The following is a 25975-nucleotide window of genomic DNA, read 5'->3' on the forward strand; positions in this document are numbered from 1 at the left end:
ATGTTAAATCAATAGTAAGGTGCTAAAGCCATTTGAATTCACAGTAAAACTATTTTATTCTGTATCTGGAAACACTTTGAAAGACATAATAATGACACATCTTTAAGCGTGTGGTAATTTCTATTCCCTTTCAGGGATTAGTAGTACATACATATGTTAACTTATTTACCATAATTTTATTTACAGATATTAAATACAGATGGTCACAGTAGGCAAATCAGTCAGTGTATGAAAATGAAAGTGAAGTTAAGTCAATGAGTCTGTTCAGTCAAAGCACAAAGTTGCTGTTTGAGTGGTTGATAGTCACCTCAGAGGATCCCCTCCTTTCCGATAGTGCAGAGCACGGGAGCAGGCTGGACAGGTGTAGCTGGACATAACAATATCCTGTAGCCACATAGGAGGGCAAAGGAGTGAAGAGGTTCGTTGACTGAGGCATGGTCCATAGATGGTAGACAAAGGGGGATAATGGAGAATACATAACAGCCTGAGATTTTGGCCATGATGTGGTCATTGTCTGCATCTGCCAGCAGATGGAAGGTGTCCAGCAGTCGTTCATGAGTTGTGGACATGTGGGGTTGTACTGTCAGAGAGATGAGGAAGATAAAAGTTGTGCTTATAAAAGTTGTGCTGTCTAACATCTCAGTGGAGAGTTCATTGAAGTTAGGACCCATGCTGTCAACTGTAAACACTGTAGCTATGTGTGTGGTGTGGAGAGGGGGGAGGGGGAGGGAGTGGAGGGTGAAGGCGTAGAGGGAAGTTTCACATGGGAGCATGATGTCATTGCACCCTCCATGCACTATATTTCTTAAAGAAGCATCATTTATACAGTCTGAGAGACAAATATCGTATCTCCTGGCAGGAGAGTAGCAGGGTTGAGTTATGAAGGAGGCATTGACTAAAGTCGAGGCTGGTTTCATCCTGTTCACTGAGACAGTTTGGCATTTTCTATTTAATAGGTTGGTCATACAGCGTTCTGTCCTTGACTAGGGACTTTGTGTTGGCCTGAGTATGGAGGCTGGAGAGATGCACGAACTGAGTCATCATGAAGCATGATATATTTACAGATAGAGATTTCTTTATGAGTGAAGGTTTGTGGTGAGGTGTGTGATTTCAGCAGGGGAGTAAGAATATGAGAAATATGTGAGTGTACTCGTTCAACTAGAATGGAGAGCCCATCTTGGGTCAGGAGGTCAGACTGCTCTCTGAACTCAGCTTGCAGAATGAGCAGTTTGCCATATTGAACATTTGCAAGTGACAATTGCAGGTCTTCTTAGAGTGCAGCACAGATGCCAAAAAGTATCCATGGTAGTAAATCCAACCCACAACTGCAGTGGCATGTGAGATTTGCCTTAAGTGTATTGTGCCAGCATTCAAGAAGTCCAGTACTTTGCGGGCAATGAGCGGTGGTGTGGAACTTGTTGACACCACACAACTCACATAGTTAGGCATACAGGCAAGGTTCAAATTGGTTTCTCTACACAGTGATAATGGAGGAATGTGTAGTGATCCAGCTACACAGGGCTAATAGTATTAAGATCTAACTTGCTAAGTTATCTAGTTCAAATATGAATCATGACTCAATGCTGCCACTAAATTTTCATGAACTACCATAAAACACTGAACAGTCCTGCTCATTGAAAATATGTGTGGAAAAAAATACTCTCCAATTTCTAGCAGAAAAAGTTTGACCATTTTGCCTAACATTTATCTTCACATACACAGTTATGTACAGTACAACTGCAAGTATATATGATTATGCAATAGGACATTTACTTCTAAGTGAACACACAGTGCTTAGCCTGACACTTGTTATTATGATTACACACAATTGTTATATTGCATGAATCAGGTGTAAGCAGCTATGCTGCCATTGGTTGTTCCATTCAGCTGAATGACAGATGCCACAATCTGAGCAAATACAATGCCTAAATAATTGCACATTATATTCACTGACAGAAATTACAGTGGACACATGTTTCACACTCACCAAAAGATACTTAAAGTAGCAGGCAGTGGCAGCAGCACTAAAATTATGAATGAAAGAAGAAGGCATAGGCTTTGAAACAACTACACTAATGGAGGTCAACAATGTCGACATTAATAACAAAAATTCACTAGCATATTTACTTTAAAGAAGAAGCCAATTAAAGATTAATTTCTTTGAACAAGTTCCAAATACAAAGTATAATATTTTAATAATTGTTTTACTCTTTGACAAGAGCTAAAGCAGCTATCCTTATTTGTTATGATGCAGGTGGTGTGGTGCACTGTCATCGGCAGCTTATTGTTGCAGGTGGCTTGTTGAAATGGAATTTTACTTTCCACTCAGCAACAATTTCTTTAGTGGCATATGGATAGATGGATGTTGTTACAGCTGTTGCCAACATTGAGCTTCACATGAGCAATTTATTAAGTCTCTCGTGCAGAATGATGAAGTAACACAATTCAGCAGAGGATTTTAAAGTTATTTTGATTGCAGAATTACAGTCTGTTTATTTACACACAAAAACATTACCGTGAACTTGTCACTGTTGGCAGTAACATGCACACTTATAATAAACAGTTTCTATACACCCGCACAATTAACAGTTCATGCACACAGTAGTCAGCGATGCTGTGAAAATGAATCGAAATTATAAAGTATTTAAAATGCACATGGTACAGTCACAATCAACACAGTTCTTTCCCAGAACACCGTAAATAGAAAGTCATCTGTCCATAGCTATATTGTTGTAGCTATGTGACACAGTTTGTTCAGCAGTTTTACACAGTCCAGCTTCTCTGTCCACTTTAAACATTTCTACACTCCATTACAGGAAGAAGCAGAAATACATCTTGTCATTAACCAGTTTCATTCACACTGACAGTTTAATGACATGACATAGTCAAAAAACTTTTAACCTCCTTCTGCCTTCTCAGTACAACCATGAGTGCCACACACTATTCACACTGTTTGACTCGCACAATCAATATTCTGATTGCTCTCATTCTGCTTGTACAATATCTCAGTATACGTTTAACTTGACAAAGTCATCCCAATCAAAATTAATGCAATAAATAATAAACAAAGAATTAAAATGTTTTACATATTCAATAGACAAGAAAACTTCATTACTAACATCCAAAAGAGAAATAATATCAGTTGCATATTATTATTTTCAACAAACACTTGCTCATTACATTATAGAAGAAAATAAACACTATGCTATATCATCAGAAATTCATTTACACTATGAAATAAGAAAGAAAGCAGAAAATAAAAACTCTTATATATGTCACAACTACCGATGTCTTCACTTATGCTCCCCATTTTTGCATCAATACTTAATTCTACCATGTAATGCTGTGAAACCTGTCTAGCAGTAATTAAAACAGAAGTTAAAAAAATTTTCTTTACAATATGACACTAATTAAACAAAATGTTGAACACTGATTATGCTCTATGTTTTGAAAATCCATCACTCAGAAATGTATTAATAGTGGCAAAAAAGAGAATTACAAATAAAACAAAAGTTACAACCAACTTGTACAGCATCGCTGGACTCTAACCACATTAGGCTCTTGTCTACAGCAAAAACCATTTTTTTTATTACATACTCTTGGGTATCCTAGAGACTAACTTTGTACGCATCAGATCACACTCTTCACACACTTTGGAGAGTCCTTGTAACCAGTTAATTTTTTATTACAAACTTTATGTATGTATATCACAATAATGTTCAGTATCTAGCATACCCATTAAATTCTTCTCTTCCCAGCTGTCATTGCCTGTATTTTTCTTTTCTGTTCTTGTTTCTTTTTGAAGTCACTCATCAACTGAGCTCTAAAGCAGCTGATTAAAATTATAATTATATTACCAAACATCTCACACCATGTGTCAGCCTACTATTCACTCCAAATCAATACCTGAATTCAATAGACTACAAAAATCTTCTACACATAATTATTCCTTAAATACTTCCTTAATTATACAAATTATGTTCTCAAAGCACCTTACTCATTATGTATCATTTCCTTTCTTCTACTCCCAGTTAGTGGGCAAATACATCTACTTTTATTCTTCTTCTTCTTCTCCTCTCTCTCTCTTCTTCTCTCTCTCTCTCTCTCTTCTTCTTCTTCTTCTTCTTCTTCTTCTTCTTCCTCCTCTTCTTTTTTTACTGAGTTCCACTCAGTCCTTTTGACTATACTGTGTTAAGATTTCTAATAGCTTCATTTTATAATACTCTTTACTTCCCCTCTTATATTACCTTCCTCTTCTCAATTCCTCTGAATTTCACCTTTTGTTTCACTTATTATTCATTATCTATTTATTATTCTCATTTATTTCTTCTTCCCTCCACAAATTACTTAGTAATTTTCCTTACCACATTACATTAAAATTTCTGACTTCTTGCCATACTCACCTTGGTCTTACATTAACTAGATCAGAAAAACAATCACACATTTTAGCTATATTCCATATACACTTTTTATGCAACTCATTCCTGGCTTCAATCATTAATTTCATTACACAGCAATACCAAACCTAACATTCCATGTTATTCCTGTCCAAATTCTACAGCTTCAAATCAGACTTATTTCTACATTGTCACTCTACCAACATATAGCAAGATGGTCACAAGCAATTTACCTCTTTTCGTTGATTTCCATACCTCTCTTCTATCTCCAACTCAAATCTTGTCATCATTAGTAAATTGTCACCTTTGGGTAAAATAGTCAAATCTGGTTATCTCTACTTACTCCACAGTTTTGATAGTATGACAGTCAAAGAGTAGTTTAGGTAGACAACAGGATGGTAAAAGAGTAGGTAGCAGCACAGAAAACTAAGGAAGAAATAGCACTGCTACAGCTCAGATCCCTATAGACGCTATGGCACATATTCACTAAAGAGTAGTCAATATCCTGGAGTTAATCATCACATTGACTCTCGTTTGTGTCGCTCTGGCTTTATATGGCTACAAATCTACTATATTCTTGAGATCAGACTTCTTCTTTGACTTTGGAGAAACTAAATAGAATGCATTTGGGTGGGGTATACTTGCTACCTCAAACAGACCTTTATACACATCAAAAAAATTAGAAGTCTTGTTACTTATCTCCTTGAATTTTTCAAATGTCTTAACTTTCACCAGATCTCCCACTTTAATATCAACCTTCTTCATTTTCTCATCATGTCCACTCATTCTTTCCTCCAACTTCTTCTCCACTAATTCTCCCATTCTTTTCATTTTCTCATCCCAATTTAATTCCTCTCTGTGAGGAAAAGATAGTTTCTCCTCAACAAAACACTAAGATCTCTCTCCCTTCATAACCTCATAAGGAGTAAATCCCATCACATCAAGACTTAGAGTATTCATTACATCCTCAATATCAACAATATCTCCTCACAAACTATGATTGTTGCTACAATATGTAAGGCACAGTTGTACAATATTCCTCTATAACACTCTGCAGGTTATCCTGCCAGGTTATACCGATACCTCTTCTTTTAGTCATCTTCTTGTTTCTTCTTGTTTGTCCCAACTTCTTGAGATCTCTTGAAGAAGAGACACAATATAATAAGTTCCATAGTGATACAATGAAGTTATGCAACAGTTGGTGATTTAATTTTGGAACTGCTGGTTTATTGGCATTTATGGAAAGAAAAAAACTCTCATACGCTCATGCAGTCACATGTAACATTTAGTGTGTGTAATGGGACTTACTGCATCACAAATCATTGTGATAAATTAATTAAGCTGCATTAAAGTGTTGCTAGACAACATAATCAATATGGTGATACGTATCTCAATTACATCTGAACGTCGACATTTTAAATAAACTTTCGGTTCATCCCTGTCAAAATCAGTACTTGTCTCAAAATCAACTTCCAACTTAGTGCATTAAGTCCATGTGCATTGGCAAATATTGCATGTAATTCACAGGACAGCCTGATTATGTACTGGTGTGTAATACATTTTAAATCAAGCACACAAGCTTCAGTCTTCCCCAATGGGCCAAATGACTCCTTTGTAATAACACGATCCCATGCAAAGTCTAACTGGAGCTGGATTTGTCTCAATCCAGGTCCAAACCATAAAAATAAAATTCAACACATAGGTCAATGAACTGTACACATGTACTTTTGCATGCAAGTGACAACTCGTCTCATTAAAGCCGCACATAAATTCACACATTTTTGTATGCATACAAAAATCAAAACACCTTAGTATTAAACAGATAAATTATAGCATGCAATTACTAACTAAACATTTCTGATTCTGAATAAACGTCCAGAACTTGTATTTCATAATCAATAAAATGTATTGCCTGAGAGAAACTATTTGCTAGCTAAAGTGGATTCAGATTACAGCTAGTGTCTGGATGATGACGTCATGAATCGACACTTGATTGGAGTGAACGAAATACCTGTACTGAAAAATACTATTTGTTGGTTGATTTACTGACTTCTATAACAAATTTGGGTATCCCTTGCATCATGACACTGCCCCCCAATCTGTAATGTCATGATAAGATCGAAGATGTTACAGGATGAACTGGAGCTTGCTAGGGTGGTGTACTGTGCTGTTATACCTTAGTTCAGGCATTCTAAGGTTCATACCACAAGCTGAAACATACACTTTGCATCAAATTTTACATGAGTAATTGTAAATGGGCACCCAACAGAAATTGACTGTTTAAATGAATATCTGAAAGTCAATGAATTTGTTTGAATTCCACATTCTGACATGATGCACTTCACACTCACTATACAACACACACACAACACTTCAGTATTTGGTGAGAAGCCCTTTCAACTGACTGCACAAGGCTGGGATTGCAGCTGGTTCCGATAGAAGAAGGATAGAGCTGCAATCTCCAGTGAGCTGTATATGCAGTTATAGTCGGCTCGGTCATCTTCTTCTTTCTTGCTTTTTCAAACGAGCCAAGTACAGTGCTGGGTTGAATGACATATTAGCTGGTAACATCATCTCTGCTTCTCCACTGTGTATCTTGTGATTCTCTCTGGAGCAAGTGTTGTATATTCATCTGATATTGTTTTGTCAACAGGAAAACAAAGTGAATGCACAAATCTTCCAGTTCTTCAGAGAATGTGTTTCATAATTTATTTAATAAGAATTATTTCTCAGACATTTGGATTACAGCATTTGTTGTCTGTTTCACAGCTTGAAGTGGCTTGCGGCAGGTTGTCAATAATCTCATTGATGTGTGCATCATGATGTACTGCTGTGTTTAAAAGGTTTCCTTTGTTAACCGTCAAGTGCTGGTTTATTGTTATAAAAAATATGCTGCAGATTTGCTTGTGAGTTTTTCCCTTATTGTGTAGATTTGCATCTTCATCATAAATACTGTGAGTATGGTTCACCAGTTTTATATTTATATATAACACACACACACACACACACACAAATTGTAATCCAATATTGAAGTTTGTTCTGTCGCATAACTGTCCTCAGTATATATTTGACAATAGTCCTTCCATCTTCCTACCACCGTACCTTCACGAGATTTGTATTCATTTTCCTTACCATAATAGTAATCGGTTCATCATGAAATTCAAATAATTATTTCTGTATGTTTTGTATCATACTTTCATTGTCTTCAATACATGTTTTTTTATTATGTTTTCCAGGTTATAATGTCAATTAGACAGTTACATCAGCTCATTTTTTATTCCTTTCTCATATTTCCTCTATCTTTGATCATGCCCATGAATATACGAGAGCATTTCAAAAAGTAAAGATACAATGGCTCACAGTCCTTAAATAGAACATTTATTTAGAAAATGTCAGTTACATCTAATTAACTGGATTATTTGATATTTTTCAACATAATCACCCCCATTATCCAAACATTTGTTAAGTCGGTGCACAAGCTTTTGTATCCCACAGTCATAGATGGTTGCCGTTTGTTGATGGAACCACATTTCAACTTCATCTTTGATCTCTTCATTGTCGTGGAATGATTTTCCACCAAGATGTGACTTCAGGTAATGGAAGACATGGAAGTCAGTGGGTGGGAGGTCTGGGCTGTATAGTGGATGGTCCAATACGTCCCATTTGAATTGTTTGAGTAGTGCTTTGGTTACGAGTGCTGTGTGAGGCCGAGCGTTGTCATGAAGCAAGCGGACTCCGCTTGTCAGCATTCCCCTGCATTTGTTTTGAATTGCCCTTCGAAGACGTTTCAAAGTCTGGCAATATGCAGCAGCATTAATTGTCGTTCCAGGAGGTATAAATTCCAACAGAAGAATGCCTTGCCTGTCCCAAAAAACAGAAGCCATGATTTTCTTAGCTGAAATCAACATTTTGCATTTCTTGGCTTTTGGTGAATTCGAATGGCACTATTGCATTGATTGTTGCTTGGATTCAGGTGTATGGTGATAAACCCATGTCTTGTCACCTGTCACAGTGTGATCAAGGAACTCATCACCTGCTTCAGCATAGCATGTGAGGAAGTTGAGTGCAAAGCCCATCCTTTTCTTTTTGTGTTCTTCCGTTAACAGTTTTGGAACCCAGTGCGCACACAATTTTCTGTACACTAACTTGACAGTCACAATGTCATAAAGAGTTGTCATTGACATGTCCGGTATGACCTGATGCAATTCTTTCAATGTGAGATGTCTATTCACACGAATTGCCTCCTCTGTTCTCCGAAGAAGGGCATCAAAGATCAAAGATGGCCGACCTGTTCTTTGTTCGTCATGGACATCCTTCAGAGAAATGATGACACCATTTCATTACATTTTGTCAATCCATAAAGTTCCCATAAACAGAAACAATTTCTTTGTGACTATCCACTGATCGCTGACTTCTTGCATGAAGAAAATGAATGATGGAGCGCCCTTTGCATTTGGCGGGATTCTGAATCAGAGCAGCCATTTTAAACATGACCTACTCCAACCAGAAGCAACGTTCAACTGCTGAACGACCACAAGGAGAATGCTAGTAGTTCAAGGTTTAACACCAGTGGTTCCAACTTGCTCGCCAAAACTCTTCTGTTCCTCTGGCGTGCTCTGTATCTTTACTTTCCAAAATACCCTCCTACTTTCCACCATTAATACATATAAAATTCTTCAACAATTCATAAACATAAAATACTTATGCCTCTAGGGCAGCATTCTTTTAAACTTAACTAATCACCTTGAAGTCAGTTAATCTTACTTCTCTTGTTCTTCAATCCATTAACTGCTTTTTTTCTCTTTCCAGAAATTATCTTTTCTATGAACTTTCTCATTTTAATCTTGTTAAATTATATTATTGTGGTGTGTTTGTCATAACACATACATTATATTTAATAATAACTGAATAAAATAATCCTCTTAATTATATGTAAAATAATGAAAAAATAATACATCTTATAGCTTATCCTGTGGCTCAAGTCTAATATCAGTGTCCTGTAAGTAAATACTCTTCTCATTCTCTTTTCCTTCATTTTCTCTTCATAAATGGTACACATTTTCTCATCGATAATATTTCTTTATCTCTGTGTGGTGGAATAAAGCTTTTATCATATTGGAATCACAGTCAGCAAGTATATAACTTCTTTCATGGGGAATTTGTATTATTCTGTATCGTCCAGTGTATAAATACTGCCATTTCTTATTCAACTTTTTTCTTTTATCGAGGCCTTTGGATGGTTTCTCAACAGCATTTCTTCTCAAAAAGCATAGTTTATTTATGATCTTCTCCAAATTTTTATCAAATTTTGCTTTCTGTAATTGAGCTTGATGTTGTGGATTTAAGTAAACTTTCTCCCAGATGTCCTACTTAGTGAGATTGTCTTCTTCGGTTTGTGGCCAACCCTTTAGCCAGTTTTGAGAATCATCCTTGCCATACATCACTTGGTTGGGTGAATATCCTGTGGAAGTATGAGGCAAATCATTATAAATCCTTTCAAATTCTGATAACCACTCAATCCATTTGTAATGTTGGTGAGTGGTATATGTACCTAGAAATTGATTTAATTCATGGAATAATCTTTTGATTGGATTCCCACAGGGATAAAAATGTGATACGTACATATGTTTAATATTGTATTCCTTCATAGTCTCTCTCCAGATTCTGCTGGTATAGTAGGCAGCATTGTCTGTCAATATCATCTTCGGTTTTGGAAACACTGTCATGAAATCACCGATAAATTTCTTTAACATAGGACGCACATGTAGATTCCTCAAAGGATACAATTTCATTCACTTTGAAAAAATATCATAGACTGCCAGAATATACTTAAATCTTCCATGATTTGTAGGACATGGCCCACACACATTACAAGATATCAATGTCAAAGGTTTATGTGGTAAAATTGGATGTAATTCAATTTTTCAGCAATAGTTGATGGGTTTATTTTTCTGACAAATCTTACTTTTCTTTAGAATGTTACTAGTCAAGTGTTCTAAGTTCAGATGGTAGCAATATTGGGCTAACTTTGTTTTGCATTTTAAAGATCCAAAGTGTCCCCACTTCAGATGTGTATACCACAGTAAAGATTCCAGATGTTCCTTTGGAATGCATACTTTCCAGGTACAGCATGAGTTTTTCTTCAAAATAATACATAAGATTGTCAAGTGAACAGAATACCAGAATGATTTGTAGCTCCTTGGCTGATTACATCTCGAATAGGTTTCCAATAAGAATCATGTTTATCCAACTGGGACATACTGTGACACAACTTTTAAAATTGTTTCTCACAAAATGCAATAGACAGATTCATTACTTTGAAATCTAACATATATTCCTCAAATTCTTTACTATCCTGTCTTCTACACAAATGAGATAGAGCATCAACTACAACGTTGTCTCTCCCTTTTTATGTATTGCACTGAAATGTTATACTCTTGAAGTAACAAGGCCCATCTGGTTAACCTTGAGTGAAAAATTCTTCCCATTAAAATATAAGACAAAGCTTTATGGTCACAAAATATGGTTATTCTTTTGCCATAGACAAAATATCTAAACTTTTTAAGTGCCAATACTACAGCTAGTACCTCTTAACTCTGTGGTACAGTATGCCCTTTCACATTTAAAGAGTGTTCTACTTGCAAATCCTACAATCTTAATGGTATTCATATCTTGCATATCATCCAATTGGAAAAGCATAGCGCCTAAGCCTGTTTCAGAAGCATCAGTGGCAATGCAAAAATCCTGTTCAAGTTTTGGATGATGTAACTAAAGCATCTCGGATTTTGTCAAATGCTTGACTACACCCAGGGGTCCATTTCCACCTGATGTTCTTGCATAATAACTGTAATAAATATCCTTGGCTGATTAATTGATTGGGCAAAAATCAGTGGACAAATGAGGCTAATCCTATGAAAGATTTTAATTCCTTTTTATGTTTAGGATAGGGGCACTCTTTGATAGCACTCCTTTTTATAGGATTCGGCATAATACCATTAAGCATAATTATATGTCTTAGGAACTTCAGTTGACTTCTGGCGAATATTGATTTCATTAAATTTATTGTAACTACCTACTCTAAGAATTTCTCAAATACTTTTTCAAGCTGATAGAGATGCTCCTCCCATGTTTCAGTAGCAATCAAAAAGTCGTCCACATTCAAGGTAACTTTATTGAGTAAATCTCGGCCAAGTACAGTGTCTAGTGCTGATATAAATACACCTCCACTAACATTTAGTCCAAATGGCATAATGGTGAATTGGTAGCTTCTGCTCATAAAAATAAAAGTGGTATAATTATGAGATTCAATAGAGATTTTCGTTTGCCGGTATGAACTTCTCATATCAAGGTATGTTAGGAAGTGGGCACCACAGAATTTCTGAATTAACTCATAAAAATCCTCAGGTCTTGTCTGTACTGGTATGATTATCGTGTTTATCTCTGTGGTGTTGAGAACTAACCTGACATCACCATTTGCTTTGAGGACCACCAAAAGAGGGCTACAATGTTCAAAGTAAGAGGGTTGTATAATTCCCCACACCAACATTTTGACAATTTCTTTCTTGACTGCTTCTCTCTTTGACCAAGGAACACAATACGAAGTGCGACAAAAAGATTTGTGTGGATAAGTCTTGATGTTGTATTCAAAACCTTTGATATTCTGGGATGTTTGCTAAATATGGGCAGATAATTACTTAACAAGCAACACAAATCTTCTTGTTGACTTGCAGATAGGTATTCAGATAAGGAGATTTTCTCCTGAAGTGTAACTTGACTTATTTCTTCTCCAGTATATTCAATATAGAAGATATCAACAATTAATTTACAGTCAATACCAATATAGCTAACCATTAACTTCATGCAATACTGATCCGGGACTACTTTGCCCTTTATCATAGAAACTGTCAAAACATTGACATCAGAGTCCAAAGTACACATTCCTTCTTTTAAATTGATGACTGCTCCAGCATCACCCAAAAAATCTGGACCCCAAACATATGGTACAGCCATTCCTAGAACAATTAAGAAGGTACTTTCTATTAAAGCCCCGCACATCATAATGTTGACTCATGCCTGCTTTGAGACATTTTGCACTTTTGCACTAAATGCTCCTGATGCAATACACCCAGTAATGGGAAGGGTAAGCACTTTTGCTCCTTGGCTGATTTGTTTAAAACAATCTTGCATCATTATGCTAATGGTTGCTCCAGTATCAATCAAAATTTCAACATCAATACCATTTATTACTGCTTGAACTACTGCCTGCAAAATTCATCCACACTTATTTGAAATGTAAGGTGCTTCTTCAATCAGTTCTCCCTTAGGTCCAAATCATCATTATACCTCATTACATTCACTTTCAAATGATGCCTGCCCTCCTCATCCTCTCCAGTCATCTTAGAAAGGCTTTCGGTGACTGGTTCTAGTTTAATCTTTCAGTGGATGTCATTTCGGTAGTTCATGGTTTGATCTTTCATGACAAATGAGTAGTTCATGTACTTCAACAATAGATACAGTATGGTCAGAATTTGGTGGCTGTTCTGTTTGCAACTTTATTGCTCCGTTACCAAGTGGTATTGGTCCTTGTGGCGGTTGAGCTTGTTGAGTTACATTTGCATCTACCCGTTGAACTTCAGGTCTCAAAGGGTCTTTCCAACATTGTATACTATCAGGATTGTCTTCTGGGTATATATCATGTCTGCGTGAATTACCGTACTGATTATTCAAATCATTCTGTCTGTGCTTACAATTTGGTTTTCCTGTACTAATCTGATTCACCTGATTATTATTATTTCCTTAGATTTCTTTAGTATAATAGATGTTATGTTTATATTAGTTATTATTATTATTGGCTTTACTATAGCCATAAGGTGTCGCTTGTTCTCCTTCATGTAGTGTAGGTTTAGGATTTCTATCTCATTTGTCATCATTGTTAATATTATTATTATTATTATTATTATTACATTGTTAGGTAGACATTTGATTATTATTCCATACTCTGGAACTTTTGAGTATCAAATTGATCGAACTGACTACAGACAGATACTGTTCCACGTTATAGTCAGAGATATTTGGAAGTTTCCCATGTATATGAATAGGTAATCTTCCTTTCAAAATACTTATTATCACTTCCCTATGGGAAATAGGATCACTTCAGTACCTCGTTTTATTAATGTATTTCTCAAAATACTGTCTTAATGAACCTTGTTTACTATTGTAAAATTCAATTTGATACGTCTCTTTTCGTAGTCTCTCTTGTTTGCTACTCGACCAGTATTTCACTAAGAAATAAGTTGTTCAAACTCCATGCATGTATTACAATTGTCACTTGCTTCTGCAGCCCACAGTGGTGCCTCACCTGTGATCTTGGACACAATAAATTGAAGTCTATCATATTCAGACCAACTGCAAGGAAAAATACACTTAAAATTGTTGATGAAAACTTTTTGATGGATGAGTTGAATAGGAAGGAAACTGTCTGCTTTTGAATATGTTTGTCTCAACCTTTAAAGATGTCAAGTACCCTCTTTGGACAAAAGTGTCATTTTAATTTCCGCAACAGTCACAAAATTTATCAGGTGTATTCCCATAATAGTTACATTTTACTTCACTACAGGATTTGTTATTCCTAAGCCTGTCTTCAGAATAGTTGTCTTTAGTTAATATATTTCATGAAGATTTTTGTTTTAATTCTGACAATTTACAGTTTGTTTCACTTTGCCTCTTAGGTAATTCTTCAATTACTTTATCCTTTATGGCCAGAATCTCATTATTAAATAACTTGATAAGTTCCTTGTTTTCAGTTTGTTTTTTCTTAACTACCTCAGCTTGTTTCAAGCACGACTCACACCCGGTACTCACAGCTTTACTTCTGCCAGTATCTCGTCTCCTACCTTCCAAACTTTACAGAAGCTCTCCTGCAAAACTCGCAGGAGAGCTTCTGTAAAGTTTGGAAGGTAGGAGATGAGATACTGGCAGAAGTAAAGCTGTGAGTATCGGGTGTGAGTCGTGCTTCGGTAGCTCAGATGGTAGAGCACTTGCCCGCTAAAGGCAAAGGTCCCGAGTTCGAGTCTCAGTCGGGCACACAGTTTTAATCTGCCAGGAAGTTTAATATCAGCGCACACTCCACTGCAGAGTGAAAATCTCATTCTGGAAATCTCCTCACCATGTTGTCAAAAATCACACTCTCCCTCAATTTCTGTATAAACTTCGTTGCAACTACATGTCCAAAACTCAATTGAGTATAATCAATTACATCATCTATGCACTCACAGGGCCAACACACCATTCCAATCCTCTGAATTTTCACTAGTTTACCTAAACAAAACTTCACCATGTACCTTGTAGTACTTCATCAATTTATTATTAACATTTGGCATACCTAAGTCTCTTTATCATCTTCCGTACCTCATCATGGTTCTGATACCTCCTCATGTGCTTGTAAATACTTTCAATTTTTTTTCTCCAGATACTCCTTTTATATAGAATAATTTAACATGCTCTTTCCGTAATTCTTGTCCTATTTCACCATTCTCCTCCATTGGTAATCTTGACAATGCATCTGCTACTTTGTTCTGTGAGCCACTAACATACTTGATTTATATATCAAACTTTGCATAAATACCATACACCTTGTCAACCTTGTATGAACCAGTCTACATTTTTTGAAAAATATAAGACCTCTTTGATCGGTATATATGATAGTTTTGCTGTGCCATAGGTAGTCTCTGAACTTTTTGAACCCCCCATATTATTGCCAAAGCTTTATGCTCTTTTACACTGTACTTTCACTCATACCTATTTAATGGTCTGCTTGTAAAAGCAATTGTCCTATGATCTTCATTGTCATATCTCCAAAATTTTGTAACAGTCAACTCCACTAGAGCCAGTTACCAGTCTAGAGGATCGACTAAGGTCAGGATGGTGCACAATCCTATCTTCTTTCAAGGCATCTTTAAGATGGTTAAAAGTTTCTTCACATTCATTTTTCAAAATAAAAGGGAATTTAGGACTTAACAACCTATTCAAACATGGGTTATTGAACACCTGACCAGGTACAAAATTCCTATAGAAATTACATGAACCCAGAAAGGACTTAAACTGTTTCTGATTCTTTTGTGATGCACTCTCTTTAATTGCTTTTGTCTTTTCAGAACCAACCTTAATACCAGTAGTAGATAAGATTTTAACCAAAAATTTTATTTGCTTTCTTACAAACTCACATTTCTTAAGCCTAAGGGTCATGCCCCCTTTTCTCAAAGCTTGAAATACCTCTTTCAACAAATTACTATGTGCTTCTCATGACTCACTGGCAACTAAAAGGACATCCACATAACCATAATTTTGAAACTTAGCTTTATTACTTTATTACTATATTACTATATCTTCATCGTTTACCAGCCATGGCTGGACAGACTGTGTCACAAATACAATGTTTATCAACTAACATTTATACAACACTATATACAAAATTTATATTACAAATAAAAGGAAATATTTATGCAGTGCACAAAAACACATGGATCATAGAGGGAATGAAATATAGCTAAACAGGAAAGTAAAACTTCATAGCAGCAAATGAAAATACCATAAAGCAAAATGTTTACAAGTCCATGGCAGTAGACTTTCTATATCCCTTTTCAAGTGGCACCTGCCACCTGCCAAGTCAAGACTGCTCATATAATCCATATTACAATATTTTTCAATATACCGGTCATATTCTCAAGATGATCAGTCTCTCTACTCACTATGGTATTCAGAATCCTAGCATCAATGACCACTCTCACCTTACCATCTTTCTTACCATCAACTATTAATGAACTATTGTATTCACTCTTACTTCTTTATATCACACCACATTCTACCATCCTCTCAATTTCTTTATGTACAGCTTCCCTCACCCACAGAAATTATGGTAGACACATGTTTCACACTCATCAAAAGATACTTAAAATAGCAATGCTAAAATTATGAATGAAAGAAATAGGCATAGAACTGGAAACAACTACACTAATGGTGGTTAACAATGTCTACATTAATAACAAAATTTCACTAAAATGACAATTAGTTTAAAGAAGAAGCTAATTAAAGATTAGTTTCTTTGAACAACTTCCAAGTAGGAATACTTGTTTTGTAAATAAGGAAATTTATAATTGGCAGAGTTGGTGAAAGCAGAGAGTTTTGCTCGCAGGGTGGAATCTGAGCTATTTGTAGTGTCGTTCACAGAACTGTTCATGGTCCTCTGGTTTGGAGCCGAGTGGAAGGCTTAAACCAGAGGCTCAGACGATTTTGCAAAGATCTGGGGTGTAAATTTCATGACTACCGCTATTGGATGGGGAAATGTAGGGACCCACTGAATAGATCAGGCGTGCACTAGATGCAGGAAGTGGCTACAAATGTAGCAGAGTACGTGTGAAGTGCACAAGTGGGATTTTTAGGTTAGAGAATTCCCTCCTTAGGCTCGACAAGATGCCTCCTGAGACGTGACAAGGTAGCAGTAGGCAAAATGCAACAGGGAATGACATTATTAAAATGGTAATAGTAAACTGCAGGAGCATCTATAGAAAAGTCCCAGAACTGCTCTAATTAATAAATGGTCACAATGCCCACATAGTACTAGGGATGGAAAGTTGGCTGAAAGCAGAGGTAAACAGTAATGAAATTCTAAACTCAGATTGGAATGTATACAACAGACAGGCTGGACAGTGAAGCAGGAGGCATGTTTATAGTGATAAAAAGTGCAATAGTGTTGAAGGAAATTGACAGAGATCTGAAATGTGAAATAGTTTGGGTGAAGGTCAGGTCAAAGCAGGCTCAAACATTGTAATTGGATGTCTCTATAGTCCCCCTGGCTCAGCAGCTGTTGTGGTAGAACAACTGAAGGAAAATTTGGAAAATATTTCGAGTAGATTTCCTAAACATGTTATAGTTTTGGGTGGAGATTTTAATTTACAAGATACAGACTGGGAGACTCAAATGTTTATAATGGGTGGTAGGGACAAAGAATCTGGTGAAATTTTTTTAGTGCATTATCTGAAAACTACCTTGAGCGGTTAAACAGAGAACCGACTCATGGCGATAACATATTACACCTTCTAGTGTCAAACAGACCCGAACTATTTGCAACATTTAACACAGAACAGGGAATCAGCGATCATGAAGTGGTTACAGCATTGGTGATTTCAGCCATAAATAGATATATTAAAAAAGGTTGGAAGATTTTTCTGTTTAGCAAAAGTGACAAAAAGCAGACTTCAGAGTACTTGATGGCTCAACACAAAAGTTTTTATCTCAAGTACAGATAGTGTTGAGGATCAGTGAACAAAGTTCAAAACCATAGTAAAATATGCATTAGATGAGTATGTGCCAAGCAAGATCATAAGAGGTGGAAAAGAGCCACTGTGGTACATCACCAAGTTAAAAAATTGCTACAGAAGCAAAGGAAACTTCACAGCAAACATAAACCTAGCCAAAGCCTTGCAGACAAACAAAAATTACACAAAGCGAAATCTAGTGTGAGGAGGGCTATGCGAGAGCATTCAACAAATTTGAAAGTAAAGTTCTATGTACTGACTTGGCAGTAAATCCTAAGAAATTTTAGTATTCTGTCAAAGCAGTAGGTGGATCAAAACAAAATGTCCAGATGTTCTGTGACCAAAATGGTACTGAAACAGAGGATGACAGACTAAAGTCCGAAATACTAAATGTCTTTTTCCAAAGCAGTTTCACAGAGGAAGACTGCACTGTAGTTCCTTCTCTAGATTGTTGCACAGACGACAAAATGGTGGATATCAGAATAGATGACAGAGGGATAGAAAAACAATTATAATTGCTCAAAAGAGGAAAGGCCACTGGACCTGATGGGATACCAGTTTGATTTTACGCGGAATACATGAAGGAACTTGCCACCCTTCTTGCAGTGGTTTACCATAGGTCTCTAGAAGAGTGTAGCATTCCAAAAGATTGGAAAAGAGCACAGGTCATCCCCGTTTTCAAGAAGGGACATCAAACAGATGTGCAGAACTATAGACCTATATCTCTAATATCAATGAGTTGTAGCATTTTGGAATGTGTATTATGTTCAAGTATAATGACTTTTCTGGAGACTAGGAAGCTACTCTGTAGGAATAAGCATGGGTTTTGAAAAAGATGATCGTGTGAAACCCAGCTCACAGTATTCATCCACGAGACTCAGACGTCCATAGACACAGGTTCCCAGGCAGATGCCATGTTTCTTGACTTCCGCAAGGCATCTGATACAGCTCCCCACAGTCATTTAATTAACAAAGTAAGAGCATATGGACTATCAGACCAATTGTGTGGTTGGAGTGAAGAGTTCCTAGATAACAGAATGCAGCATGTCATTCTCAATGGAAAGAAGTCTTCCAAAGTAAGAGTGATTTCAGGTGTGCAGCAGGGGAATGTCATAGGACTGTTGCTATTCACAACATCTATAAATGATCTTGTGGATAACATCGAAAGTTCATTGAGGCTTTTTGCAGATGATGCTGTAGTATATCGAGAGGTTGTAACAATCAAAAATTATACTGAAATGCAGGAGGATCTGCAACGAATTGATGCATGATGCAGGGAATCATAATTGAAACTCAATGTACACAAGTGTAATGTGCTGTGAATACATAGAAAGAAAGATCCTTTATCATTTAGCTACAATATAGTAGGTCAGCAACTGGTAGCATTTAATTCCATAAATTATCTGGGAGTAGGCATTAGGAGTGATTTAAAATTGAACGACCATATAAAATTAATTGTCGGTAAAGCAAATGCCAGACGGTGATTCATTGGAAGAATCCTAAGGAAATGCAGTCCGAAAACAAAGGAAATAGGTTACGGTACTCTTGTTCACCCACTGCTTGAATAGTGCTTACCAGTGTGGGATCCATACCAGATAGGGTTGAATGAAGAGATAGGGAAGATCCAACAGAGAGCAGAGTGCTTTGTTACAGGATCATTTAGTAACTGCAAAAGCATAACGGAGATGATAGATAAACTCCAGTGGAAGAATCTGCAAGAGAGATGCTCAGTAGCCCAGTACAGGCTTGTATTGAAGTTTCAAGAACATAGCTTCACCGAGGAGTCAAGCAGTATATTGCTCCCTCCTACGTATATCTCGCGAACAGACCATGAGGATAATATCAGAGAAATTAGAGCCCACATAGAGGCATGCTGACAGTCTTTCTTTCCATGAACAATATGAGACTGGAATAGAAGGGAGAACCGATAGAGGCACTCAAGGTACCCTCTGCCACAAACCGTCAGGTGGCTTGCGGAGTATGGATGTAGGTGTGGATGTAGATGTAGTTGTTGTTTTAGTCTTTGATGGGAGCTAAATCAGCAATCCTTATCTGTTATGATGCAGTGAAGTGCAATGTCATCAGAATATTGCAGATGGCATGTTGAAATCAACTCAGTTATGTGTAGATGCTCCAGATGAATTGTCTCATGTGGAATTTCACTTTCCACTCGGCGACGATTTCATCAGTGGCTTATTATAGGCCAGTGGATGGTTGGTCATTGTTACTGTTGGTGCCAATATTCAGCTCTGTATGAGCGATTTATTGTGTCTTTCATGCATAACCTTAAGTAATACAGATCAGTCGAGGGTTTTAAAGTTATTTTGATCATGGAATTACATTCTGTTTGTTTACCACATGAATGACATGACCATGAACTCCCCAATGTTGGCAGTAACATGCACACTCATAATAAACAGTTTGTGTATGCCTGCAGCACAATTAATGCTTCATGCACATGGTAGTCAGCAATGGTGTGAATATGAATTGAAATTCTAAAGTATTTAAAATGCACATGTCATGTTCACAGTGGATACAGTTCTTTTCAGAACACCACAACTACAGTGCATCTGTCCATAGTTATATTGTTGTAGCAACACAACACAATTCATTTGGCAGTTTTACACAGTCCAACTTCTCTATCCACTTTATACGATTTCACATTTCATTACAGGAAGGCGGAGAAATGTATCTCATCATTAATCAGTTTTGTTTGCATGGACTGTTTCATGACATGACATAGTCAACATACTTTTAACCTCCTTCTGCCTTCTTGGTACAAACATGAATGTCACACACTTTACTCACGCAGTTTGACACTTGCAATCAATATTCTGATTGCTCTCTCTCTGCTTGCACAATATCTCAGTATACATTTGACTTTACAAAGTAATTTCAATCAAAATTGATGCAATAAATGATAAGCAAAGAATCAAAATATTTTACATATTCATTAGACCAGAAAACTTCATTACTTATGTTCAAAAGGGAAATAATATCAATTGTATATTATTATTTTCAACAAACAGTTCCTCATTACATTATAGAACAAAATAAACATTATGCTACATCACCAGAAAATCATGTACATCTATGAAAAAAGAAAGAAAGCAAGAAAGGAAACATAAATAAAAAACTCTTATATAGGTCACATATAGGAACGTCTTCACAGATGGCAAAGAAAGTGGGAGATCCGACAGTTGACGGAAGTGTGAGTGACCAAGTTAGCTGTAATATCAGATAGTCAGACCACCTCTGCCCAACCCATGACTGATTAATGATCAAGATCATGTACCACAAAGCTTCAGAAGAAGAGAGACAGCTGATGACATCAACATGTACATTTTGTAGGCAACCATTGAGGACCTCAAACTGGCCCAAAGGTGGTTGTGCATGTGACTTTTCTGACAAGGGATGCTCATGTTCAATTGCAGCAGTGGTCTTATCCAGGCCAAATGAAGCATTCAGTAACAAGTGTATTGGCTCTGATGCTTAGATGAATGAGATCACGAAGGGATGTGAATACTTCTCGTCAGAGTGAAAAATGTTCAAAAGTGTGTGCATTTTTATGGGACCAAATTGCTGAGGTCATCAGTCCCTCATCAGAGTAAAGGAGTTATGACTGGGTTGAGTGTACCTGCCAAAGTTACACACATGATTGGCATGGAGGAATGGGGAATCTGTGTGATTTAAAAGTCATTCCATGAAGTCAGTGCACATTTGGGATCCTTAGCCAGGTTTGCAAGTACAGTATCATCTTTTGTAAGAAAGCCAGCTTGTTTATGTCAATGGGAAAGGTGATGATGTTCACTTGCAACAAATAATTAGCAATGACATTATAAGCTTCCTGTACATAGCAGACATCTGTGAAATATGTAGTGTTTAAATCCATATACCTGAGTCATATGTGGGGAACGTCATTGCCTGGTTGACAGAGAGCCATCAGCCGTGGTTATGGGGGAGGGGGGAGGGGGAGTGCAGGAGGGTTGGGGGGTTTTTCAAGCCAGGGAATCTGCCCTGGGTGGCAATTCCACGCAGCACCAAATTCATATGTCTGAGGAAAAAAAAACTTGTTTCACAAAATACATTGTTCTATTTATTATTCATTTGATTTTGAAACATATATGTATTTGAATCTATGTATAGTGTATGTGATATAAAAACTTGCTTCACCAAATACATTGTTCTATTTATTATTCATTTGATTTTGAAACATATACATATTTGAATCTATGTATAGTGTATGTGATATCTCTGCCAGGGAATACCCCATCACATCTGGAAATAAATAACTTTACTGTGGACAAATAGGAACAGGGATACAGGAGCTGAGCTGAATAAACCTGAATGGCTGAACGTTAAGCAATGATTGCTGATTGTTTATGAGTTTGATTGATTGTGTGCATTATCAGCATTATTACAGTTGACAAACTGCCTATTGGCTTCTGTCTCGGGTTCTTCGGCCAACGTTCATCTAATGATTTTTCTGATATTTCGCCAGCACGAGTGGCTGGCATTGTCAAAGCTCCACCCTCGATTGCCGGTGGTGAACTGGAGGTGAGCTCGCGGCCGCAGACTATATGTACCTGGCGTGCCAACGTCCGAGGGCTTCTCCACAGTCATTTCCGGTGCGGTTCTCCTCTTGCTACCTGTGACGGTCGTTCGCTGCAGTACGGGAAGCCAGGATCCGTTTACCTTAATGCTTTCCTCTTTCTTGTTGAAATTGTTCACATGTTTTTGGATTTCTACAGCTTCTCTGAACAAGCGCGTGTGATAGTGCTTCTCTACAGCCAGAACTTCCGTGTCGGCGAATTTTATTACGTGGACGGTCTCATTCAGTGTGTGCTCTGCCACGGCCGATTTCTCCACCTGCTCCAACTTGCAATGTCGCTTATGCTCTTTGATCCTGGTGTTAATTGATCGTCCAGTCATTCCAACATAAACTTTTCTGCATGTGCATGGTATACGATATATTCCTGACATTGCAAGTGGGTCTCTTTTCTCCTTTGCCAATCTAAGACACTCTTTGATCTTCCTTGTCGGTTTGAAAATCATCTTTACGCCGTGTTTGTGCAATATATGGCCGATTCTGTCTGTCACTCTGGGAATGTACGCCAGAAAGGCCATACCCGACATTTCTTTTTCTGGTTCCTTACTTCGCCGAGTGTTTGGCTCTGTTACACTTCTAATGTAATTTGTGGAGTACCCATTGCTCCTCAGAACAGTTTCCAAGTGTTACATTTCTCGTTTGAGGTGTTGAGGCTCAAATATTCGTCTTGCTCTCGTTACAAGCGTACTAATCATTCCTCTTTTCTGGCTCGGGTGGTGGTTTGACAGTTTGTGCAGGTATCGGTCCATGTGTGTCGGTTTTCGCTACACGCTGTGTCCCAGATTTTTGCTGTCCCTTGTGACCAGCGCATCTAGAAATGCCAGTTTCTTGTCCTTTTCTACTTCCATGGTAAATGTTATGTTGGCATGGAGGCTGTTCAAGTGTCTCTGGAATTCACCGAGCTGTTCTTCACCATGGCTCCACACCACAAAAGTATCATCGACGTACCTGTACCACACCTTAGGTTTACAGTGCCTGTGCTTCAAATTGTTCCATGAAGAAGTTGGCCACCACTGGACTGAGAGGACTACCCATGGCGACGCCTTCCAGCTGTTCATAGAAATCGCCATTCCATGTGAAATAGCTCATGGTGAGACATGCATGGAAGAGCTTTTGATGTCTTGCAGGAACATGGAACCGATGTGCTCCAGAGCGTCACTGAGTGGCACTTTTGTAAATAACAAAACAACATCAAAACTGACCAGGATGTCATTTGGCGCAAGTTTCAGTTTCTTCAGCTTCTCAATGAAATGTCCTGAGTCCCTAATGTATGTGTCGGTCTTCCCCACGTGTGGCTGGAGCAGAGAGGCCAAGTGTTTTGCCAGTTTATACGTTGGTGAGCCAGGAGCGCTAATGATCGGTCTCAGTGGAATGTTGTTCTTATGGATCTTGGGTAATCCATACAGCCGAGGTGGTAGGGCTTCCGTGTTGCACAGGTTTCTCTGTATCTCTGCCGGCAGAGAAGACGCCTTGATTAATCGATTCATATTCTGAGTGATACGCTGCGTCGGATCTGTGCTTAGTTTTCGGTACGTCGTCGGATCTAATAGGTCTTGGATGTTTTGCTCTTAATCTTTGGTCTTCATTACGTCGGTCGCATTCCCCTTATCGGCAGGCAATACCAATATACTCTTGTCAGTGTTGAGATTCTTAATGGCTTGTACCTCTTCTTTCTTCAGGTTGTAAGCTGGTGGTTTTGCTCGCCGCAGTATCCTGGCTGATTCAGTGCGTATTTCCTCTGCCCTTTCACAAGGAAGGGTCCGAATGGCTGCTTCGGTGTTGGCAATGATGTCCTCCATAGGTATAGTTCTCGGGATGATAGCGAAATTCCCTCCTTTTTGAAGAACAGACACTTCCTCTTCGGTCAATTGTTGTTCAGTGAGGTTGACCACTGTGTGTGACATGTCGGGAATTGCCTTGTCGGTCTGCTTCCGGCATCTTTCAAACCTGCGCCAAACTACATCCTGGTCAGTTTTGATGTTGTTTCGTTATTTACAAAAGTGCCACTCAGTGACGCTCTGGAGCACATCGGTTCCATGTTCCCGCAAGACATCAAAAAGCTCTTCCATGCATGTCTCACCATGAGCTATTTCACATGGAATGGCGATTTCTATGAACAGCTGGAAGGCGTCGCCATGGGTAGTCCTCTCAGTCCAGTGGTGGCCAACTTCTTCATGGAACAATTCGAAGCCCAGGCACTGGACTCGGTGACTTGTAAACCTAAGGTGTGGTGCAGGTACATCAATGATACTTTCGTGGTGTGGAGCCATGGTGAAGAACAGCTCGGTGAATTCCTGTGACACTTGAACAGCCTCCATGCCAACATAACATTTACCATGGAAGTAGAAAAGGACAAGAAGCTGCCATTTCTAGATGTGCTGGTCACAAGGGACGGCAAGAACCTGGGACACAGCGTGTATCGAAAACCGACACACATGGACCGATACCTGCACAAACTGTCAAACCACCACCCGAGCCAGAAAAGAGGCATGATTACTACGCTCGTAACGAGAGCAAGATGAATATTTGAGCCTCAACACCTCAAACGAGAAATGCAACACTTGGAATCTGTTCTGAGGAGCAATGGGTACTCCACAAATTACATTAGAAGTGTAACAGAGCCAAACACTCGGCGAAGTAAGGAACCAGAAAAAGAAATGTCGGGTATGACCTTTCTGGCATACATTCCCAGAGTGACAGACAGAATCGGCCATATATTGCACAAACACGGCGTAAAGACAATTTTCAAACCGACAAGAAATATCAAAGAGTGTCTTAGATTGGCGAAGGAGAAAAGAGACCCACTTGCAATGTCGGGAATATACCGTATACCATGCACATGCAGAAAAGTTTATGTCGGAATGACTGGACGATCAATTAACACCAGGATCAAAGAGCATAAGCGACATTGCAGGTTGGGGCAGGTGGAGAAATTGGCCATGGCAGAGCACGCACTGAATGAGACTGACCACGTAATAAAATTCGCCGACACGGAAGTTCTGGCTGTAGAGAAGCACTATCACACGCGCTTGTTCAGAGAAGCTGTAGAAATCCAAAAACACGTGAACAGTTTCAACAAGAAAGAGGAAAGCCTTCAGGTAAACGGATCCTGGCTTCCCGTACTGCAGCAAATGACCATCGCAGGTAGCAAGAGGAGAACCGCACCGGAAATGACCACGGAGAAGCCCTCGGACGTTGGCGCGCCAGGTACATATAGTCTGCGGCCGCGAGCTCGCCTCCAGTTCACCACTGGCAATGGAGGGTGAAGCTTTGACAATGCCAGCCACTCGTGCTGGCGAAACGTCAGAAAAATCTTTAGATGAACGTCGGCTGAAGAACCCGAGACAGAAGCCAATAGGCATTTTGTTAACAAGTGGCCACGAAAGCCTTAACAATTTTGTATTATTACAGTTATTAGTGAAATGCATAGATTTAAACTACCATAGTGGAAATAAATAATTAACAAAAATAACACATATGAAAGATTACATATTATATTATCCAATCAGTATAATAGTCCAGTCACATAGTCCAAAAATCAAATGGAATGTATCCCAGGAAATGAAATTTTGACAGAAAGTTTTTGCCAGAATGATACACTACTGAATAGAGGGAAACATTCCATGTGGGAAAAATTATATATAAAAACAAAGATG

Source organism: Schistocerca serialis, chromosome 5 (genome assembly GCF_023864345.2).
Source record: "Schistocerca serialis cubense isolate TAMUIC-IGC-003099 chromosome 5, iqSchSeri2.2, whole genome shotgun sequence".
Taxonomy (NCBI): Eukaryota; Metazoa; Arthropoda; class Insecta; order Orthoptera; family Acrididae; genus Schistocerca; species Schistocerca serialis.